The sequence below is a fragment of the Macaca fascicularis genome, chromosome 2 (genome assembly GCF_037993035.2).
Source record: "Macaca fascicularis isolate 582-1 chromosome 2, T2T-MFA8v1.1".
NCBI lineage: Eukaryota > Metazoa > Chordata > Mammalia > Primates > Cercopithecidae > Macaca > Macaca fascicularis.
In genome coordinates, this window is record NC_088376.1 from 88,338,198 (window position 1) to 88,346,285 (window position 8,088).

An 8,088-nucleotide genomic window follows, 5' to 3' on the forward strand; every position below is an offset into this window, starting at 1 on the left:
GAAGAAAAAAGAATCCTGCTTCTCCCACATCCACTCATGCAGACCCAAAAACACTCAACATAGACTCAGCCATATTCTCATCACATCAGTTCTAGATATTGAGGCTACACAGTTCAAAGCGTATGGCCTTTGACTTCAGGCAGACCTCAAATCATGTCCTAACCCTGCCACTCACTAGCTGCATTAATGAAATAATAAACCTTAACTTCTCACCTACTCCACAGGCTAGGTATAAGGATTAAATGAGATATAAGTTACAAAGTGCTTAGCCTAGATTCTGGCACATACTAATCGGTAGTAGTGATTCTTCTTCTTAGGCTACTATAAGAGGAAGAATCTCTGATCAGACTCAGAAACACGGTGAAGGGTTGCTAGAAGAACTTGAACTGCTGCCATTGAAGCCAGCGGTCTATATCTCAGCAACCTCCAATGTCTCCATGTGGGTGACACCCAGCATACTGCTTGGGGAGATCCCAGTAGAGATAATATTAACCACACATTCAAAAGAAACTTGCCTATATGGTGTGATTTGGGGAAAACTCAGACTGTTCTCCAGTTAGTCTGCCATAATGCCTAAAATTATCTCATCAAGGACAAATTCCTTTGAGGGAAAAGATCCAATAAAAGATGAGGAACTTTTCTAAAACATTAATCATAATGAATATTATATATTTATTTTTAACCCCCAGCACCTATCATAGTGTCAGATAAAGAGTAGGTGGTTAATAAATTACTCTTAAAATTTCACTGGATAAGTGTATATCACAAATATACTATGCCTCCAACACTGTGCAAGGCTTTGGGGAGGCAATAGGGAACAAAATAGGTGAAGTTATTGCCTTTACCGAGCTTCAGATCTAGTGAATAAATGAATTAATTCATTAGTGAAGTAACAATAGAACTGTTTAGATGTTTGGACCATATGACCTTGAATTTTTGCTAATGTTTTACAATATTCATTGATTTACCTCCCACTGTAATTTGTCACAATTGTATTAACTACTCTAAAATGCATAGCAGTGTATGGTGACTATGGTGGTTCATGCCTATAATCCCAACACTTTGGGAGGTCAAGGTAGGAAGATTGCTTGAACCTAGGAGTTCAAGTCCAGCTTGGGCAACATAGTGAGACCCCTATCTCTGCAAAAAAATAAAAAATTAGCTGGGTGTGGTGGCACACTCTTGTAGCCCCAGCTACTCAAGAAACTGAAGTGGTAGAATTGCTTGAGCCCGGGAGGTAGAGCCTGCAGTAAGCCATGATTGTGCCACTGCACTCCAGCCTGAGTGACAGAGCAAGACCCTGTCTCAAAAAATAATAATAAAATACATAGCAAATAAATATGGTAAGCAAAAAGACCCAAAATTAATTTTTCTTAAAATGCATTTTAAAATGTCGAACACTCGCCTCCTTCCATGTAGTCTTATTCTATTCAGACCACTGCTTCACCAAGTAAGCCAAATGTACTTATGTTCAGATGTCCTGAAGGATTATTTTCCAATTTGGGGATATGCTCTTCGCGAGGAGGGTGACTAGTTGCCTAAGCTGGACTTGAAGACGAGGGAACAAAAGGCTTAAGCAGAGATAATAAAAATTATTCTGAAACATAAATTGGGTGTTACCTTCCCCAAAACCATTGAAAAAATTAAAGCCAAAAGAAGAGGGCAATCTGTAGGGAAAAACTGGGAAAGCTAATGAAGTAGACCAAAAGGCTAAGGGTGTCATTAATGCAAAACAATGCATTGTTTAGAACACACCCAAGGTTATCTAATTTTGTGAAGTTTGTGCTTTTCATTGTCTTCAGCTATTTTATAATTCTGTAGAGGTATACATTAACCTGCAGAAAACTGATAGCAATGCAAATAATTCTTGGTTAGAGGCATGCAAATAAACTCTGTCCAGTGGAAATTCAATCGACTTCCCTCTCCCACTGTTGAAGAAGCTAGCTTTGTATCTATTAAGCAAATTTAAATCAGCCTTTCTGATGAGCTTGTGTATTGGTTGGCTGTTTAAATTCTCCTTTGTAGCAACCAATTTTACAACTGTTCCAGTTCCTTCACTAATTAGTGAGTGAAATAAAAATGTTGACATGTATCTATTTTATATTTGTATGAGTCATGATTATATCCTCTTTTATCATTTATCCTTTACCAATAGTGTGCAAACCAAGTGAAATATCCCCACCGTAGTCTTTATAACTCCTTCCTCTTAAAAGAAATGAAGACTGAGACAAGTTGATCCATAGAAAATGATTTGATCTAATAAGATCAAACAGCATACATAGAAATGCAATTCCTACGGACATGGATTTGATAAAGTGATCATTTTACCTTCCTGAAAGGAGTATAAAAGGGCATTTCAGAAGTCCTGGAGGATTTATACCTTGCCCGCAGTGGAAGAAAATAATTATATTAGCCTCAAACCATCACCACAGGCTCATTTCAAATAACTATGAGGAACTACAGCCATATAAGCCAGTAGGTACTTAGTATTGTATAGATCTATTTAGAGATGATCATTTAGAGAAATGAATCAAATTTTATTACTTTGAGGACAGGAATTTCAGTTCACCAAAAATTATGCCCATATCTAAGTGTACTTTCCTTACTTCTAGAAGTTAGCAGTGCCCACATTCTCTTCAGTTCCTTTTTCATCACATAATAGGGTCATTCTAAAAGTGGAACGGTATTTCTTTTTTTAATGTGTTCATAACGTGTGGTTTGCTAAATCTAACATAATTTATATTGCTGCTCAATTCCCATTATTGTGTCATTATTCATGAGTTGGTTATTGCAAAACTTGGACTTGGCTAATGATTTGAGACTGGCCATGTGACAGGTCTCCACACAAGAAACAACGTGTGATGAGGCCCAAAGACAAATGTTCTCTGAAAGAAAGCAATATACTCAAGTTATGTGAAACTCAGGTCAGACTTTTAGAAATAGACTTTTGCAAATATAAAGCATATAATTCCCAAAAGATGATCCTCTTATAGGTCTGAAGATTCAAAATGTTATGAATGAAGAAATAAACATGAATGTACATAGAGATGTGGAATATGTAATTCATTAACAACCATACTTTTCTCATTATATTTAGTAAAAGCAAAGCTTCACCAAGGGCCTAGAAACCCAACTCACTACAGTCTACAATGAATTATTCATCTATGTAATGAGTAATTTTACCAAATGACTTCTAAGACCCTTTTAAGCATGTAGAAAGTATATATTTTTAAATTTGTTCATACTTTTCAGTTTTTCATAAACCTTCAACACAAGTGAAAATTTTTAGACAGTGGATTTTGAATAAACAAAAGAAAACTTTGAATTCAAACCCATCCAGGAAGATTTAGAATTAAAAGTAAGATGAGCTTATTATTTAAATCATTTTTTAAATCAGGCACAATCAAGATAAATGATAGAAATCTTAGTAAAGCCCTCTGGAGCCTGACTAAAGGAGGCAGCAAACAACTTTGGCACAAATGTGCTGAAAGATGGAGTGAGGAAGATGTGAGCTCAGTCAATGTTAGACAGGCCAAGTCTAAGGTGGAAATTCCACCAGGTACTGGAGCTCATGAGAGATGTCAGGGAAGGAGATATAAAATTGAGCTCTAAAGCCATAAAACAGTGAACAGAGGCAAACAAGCCATCCAAGAATTTCAGAGAAGGACTGAGAAAAGAAGAAGGAAAAAACAACTGTACACTTCTCCAAAGCCAAGAAAGAGAGCGAAGATTCAAGCACCATGAAAGATAAAAGCAGAGCTCTATTCATGCTCCACCAAATTTGGCAACAGGCTCCAAAAATTATGGAATAATGGAGATTTTCCATTAGCACACACACAAAAAAGCTACTATAGTCCTTGCTTCCTGAAAGTTAAAGATAGTAATTCTGTATTTTCACTCAGAATCAGATGTGTAATAAATTTTTCTAGATTGGATAAATATATGTGAAGTCTTGTACCTTTCTACTGTACAAGATCAACCTGGGAGCACCTGGAAAAAAACTGTGCTTTCTCTCTTTTATTGATGTTTTACAGAGATGATTTTAACCAGAAAATACAAAATGGAGATTAAGATTTAGCATGCTGCAAAAACTACGCATCTACAGTCATCAGTGTTGAAAAACAAGATCTTTATGAAACAAACATGATGTGTTTTATATAATATCTATAAAATATAAAAGGCTACAGATTCATTCAAGGCTAGTAAATAACGAAAGAAAACTAACCACATGCAAATGCTAAAAGAGTCTGAGATAATCATGAAATATGTGATGGTAGTTGTATGTAGGGAGGAGTGAAAAGCAGGTTTTTAAAAGATAAAATGCAAAGGTTTCTCCTATACAGTTTGGTAGCACAGAGAGATGGTTAGCAGCCCTGAAGAAAATAAAATTCCAGGGTTTAGACAGGCTACCTGAAGACATTTACAGAGCACTATTTAAACAGACGGCAAGCTCTGTTGCTGCTTAGCTGCTGTTTATTCCCAGAATCTTCTTCCCCTAGCCAGGTCACCATAAGATCCAAGCAGTGCTTGTACATAATTATTCTCAAGGCAACCACATAACAGAGAGCTGGAAATGCGTCTCGGTTGAATAGTGTTCTCTTGATTTGACAAACGCCCTTTTGCATCTATCTGCACATCCTCCTGTAACATTTGCAGGCACTGAATTGTGCCAAAGAGTTTTGACAAAGCCTCAGGTGCGGTCAGTAGCTTTTCCTTTTCTTTCTTTTTATATTGGGAGGGATGGGGGATAAGAGGTGGGGAAATGTGCTAGGGTGCCACAAGTACCATTGTGAGCCTTAGAATGTTTCCCAAGTAGAAAAGAAGTAAACATCACTAGAGACAGGATTTCTAAAGCCGTTGTGCTTGTTAAAAAGACAAACAAAGAAAGACTCATGGGGGCAAAAATAACAAACCAGCTCTCAATTCATTTTCCAAATCCTTCTAAGGGTTTAAAATAGTTAAACTAAGGCCAGCACATCTTTAACTACTGAACAACACATTCCTTATCTAGTTTTTATGACTCCTCACACAATTTATATTCCTGCTAAGAACCCTGTCTGGCTTCTTCCCCAAACCCATGCCATACGGGAGCCTGGCTCCGTGGCAGCCCTCAGGGTCCAGGCTGTGGGAATCCAGGAAGGTAGGGCTGTTGTAACAAGGTCCTGCCAGTGGTGAAAGCCCTTTAGCCAAGAGCATTGTAGGAAGCGCATTGTATGAATTCTGTCTTTTCTTGACAACCTTGTGTGATCCTTAACAACATCAGAATTTCATTAATATGAATATAAAATGACACACTCTTTTAAAACACTAATAATCTATTAGAATTTAAGGCAATGTCATGCCACAACATTGAGAAGAAAAAGCAAATCTATATGACACTCCAGCAGAGTCAATATTGAATATCAACACAGTATAACTTAAAGGCCAATACTGATTGTGGTTTTACCAACAGCCAATCATCTTACAGACTACTTCATACCAACAAAGCTTAGGGTGTATCTAAGCATATGGCAGCACTACTAAGAAATATTGTCCCTGTTCTACATCGTCATTGCCCTAGACAACAGATGACATCCCACACTCCCATGTCTGCTCCCAATTCTTGCTAAGACCACTTTATCACAGCATCTTCTGTACAAGTCTCTTTCCTACATACTCATTCATTGGATCCTTGTCCCATTGGGAACACACTTTATTTATGGAGGGGAAAAATCATGTTTTAAAGTCAGAGAGCCAAAGGTTGAAATCTCAATTCTACCACTTAGAAGATCTGCTGCTTACCTTCTCAGATGGCATTATCTGTCACATGTTCCCTTAAAAAGTCAAAGATTGGGGATTCTGGGATGAGCAGGGGACAGATTTCCTGGTGACTCAGGCACTGTCTCTATTCTCCAGATGGTGATGATCTGAGCCTCATCCATACCCTCCATTTTGGTTCTTGCTAAGGGGCTACTTACTCTATGCTACAGAGGCTCTCCAGCAGTCATGTGCAATCAAAAATAAAAACAATATATTTCTTATTAATAGCATTTCTATTTGGTCCTAAATTATAAACTGAAGAAATGTCTGGCCTCTGTTCTGCTGTCAAATAATAATGCCACTATTTGCACAGTGCTTATTATATGCCAAGCACTTTACACACAGTATCTCATTTCATCCTAACAAGAACACTGTGGAACAGGTGCTGTTCCTCATCATTCTGCAGATGAGGAGATTTGGGCACTGTGAGTTTGCATGACTTGCCTATGTTAAAAGGCTATCCAGTGGCTGGACCTAGATTCAAATGCAGGTAATCTCTACCCTGAGCCTGAATTTTTAACCGCTCCCCTCTACTAACTCAAAGTAGTAGTACTGGGCTGAGAAGAAATGCCTTCTCACTGTTCACAGTACGAAATGGAAAGAATGGGGAAAAAAAATAAGAGAAGAGCACAGTAAGAGAAAAACATTTTATCAAGAAGACTTAATTAACAACAGGCATTATGAACAGATCAGCATGGTAATACAGGGAGACAAAGCATAAAGCATTTTAGGGACTTAACTAACAGCTAAAGAGAGAACACATCTCCATAATTTTATAATTGTCAATGTGTGATAATCTTCCAATTTTTAAGACAGTGCTTATCAGACTGTACCGTAACTATCACTTTTCATGTTTATTTCCCTCTTATACTAAGAATGTGGTCAGAGTCCTTTTCATCCTTGTATCTACAGAGCTTAGCCCCATGACTGGCATCCAGCAGACAATCAAATAGTGTTGGATGAATGAGTGAATTGAATACTGAAAACTCAATTTAGTGTTTATGGGTGCCAAACATTTAAGGATTTTTAGGGAAAAAGCAAACCACAGAGGCCTGAAGCAGTGAAGTGCCTTAAGGAAGAAGATCTTTACCTGGATCATGTAGAATGAGTGGGATTTTAACTTCAGCTAAGGACTGATTGAAAGATGACAGGGTGTTGTTTTAATGTCATTCCAGCTTTTTTCGACTAAACTTGCCAATTCTAGGAACAAATGCTTAGAAATGCAATATTGTTTTCTTTTATGAGCTAGGTTGAATAATCCTGGGACCAAAAGCTGTGAATAAAAGATAGTACATTTTGGCAAACTATAAAAAAGAAAGGTGCTAAAGTAAAACTAATTAGAAAGTGTATGCCAAGAAAAAAATCAAGAATCTGTTTTTCAAGAATTGTCCCTTCATATAATTGCCTATGGACTTTCTATTATCTGGTAGCAATACTGCAATATTCCAACAGCCTAATTTAGATTTCTACCACTCCCTAATTCTAACAGATGTTTAAAGAATTTCATGGTCTTCTGATTACTACTTTAGAAACATATTTACATAAATAATACACAGTGATGTTGCTTTGGCACCAACATACATTTTCAGAGTTACTCTTACCAAAGGATATTGAGATTATAACAGAAGATAATCTATTCTAACCTAAGAGACATACTCAGAACAAGCCATCACTCTTCTGTATTTCTAATACATCATTTTCTTCATTAGATTTTGCTAGTACAACCTTTCCACCCATATGCATTCTTCAATGACATAAGTTTACATTCAATTGATTGCGTATGGCAATCAATTCCTTAAAAGCTACTCTTGAGTTAGGTGCCCGAGTTTATATATGCATCATAATTTTCAGAAAAAGAATTCTGAATTGTCATAATCAGCCATGCACATAGAGTTAGAAAATTCAGGAGCCAAATTGGAAGAGATAAGGTAGAAATTTATTACAATTGTTTTATGCCTTTATTAACATAGATGGAATCATTTTCAGTGCCAAAATTTGGGGTGTTTTAATGATCATTAATTATTTCATTCCATAACATTTACCTTTGAAAACATGTTGGGACTGTGATGTTGAATTAAACTACAGCTGGGTTCTTTGCTTGTCATGGACAACATTGATATTTTGATGAAGTACGGGCATCCTTTGCATATCAGTTTAGTATTACTGCTGTAACAAAGTAGAACAAACCAAGTGGCTTAAAACAACAGTTTATTACAGTTCTGTAGGTCAGAAGTCTAGCACAGGTCACACCAGACTAAAATAAAAATGTAGGCAGGCTGGAGGTTCTAG

At 36.9% G+C, this 8,088-nt stretch overlaps 1 long non-coding RNA gene across 1 annotated transcript in view; it reads right to left on the reverse strand.

The window, feature by feature from the left end:
• Positions 1 to 6,979, reverse strand: part of LOC135969512 (uncharacterized) — a 47,571-nt gene extending 40,592 nt beyond the window's left edge. Inside the window, exons 1-2 of the long non-coding RNA XR_010584775.1 lie at positions 6,890 to 6,979; positions 5,782 to 5,972 (exon numbers count right to left, since the gene is read on the reverse strand). This is a non-coding gene — a long non-coding RNA (uncharacterized lncRNA). The remainder of the gene's footprint in view (positions 1 to 5,781; positions 5,973 to 6,889) is intronic.
• Between the last annotated feature and the right edge of the window lie 1,109 nt (positions 6,980 to 8,088).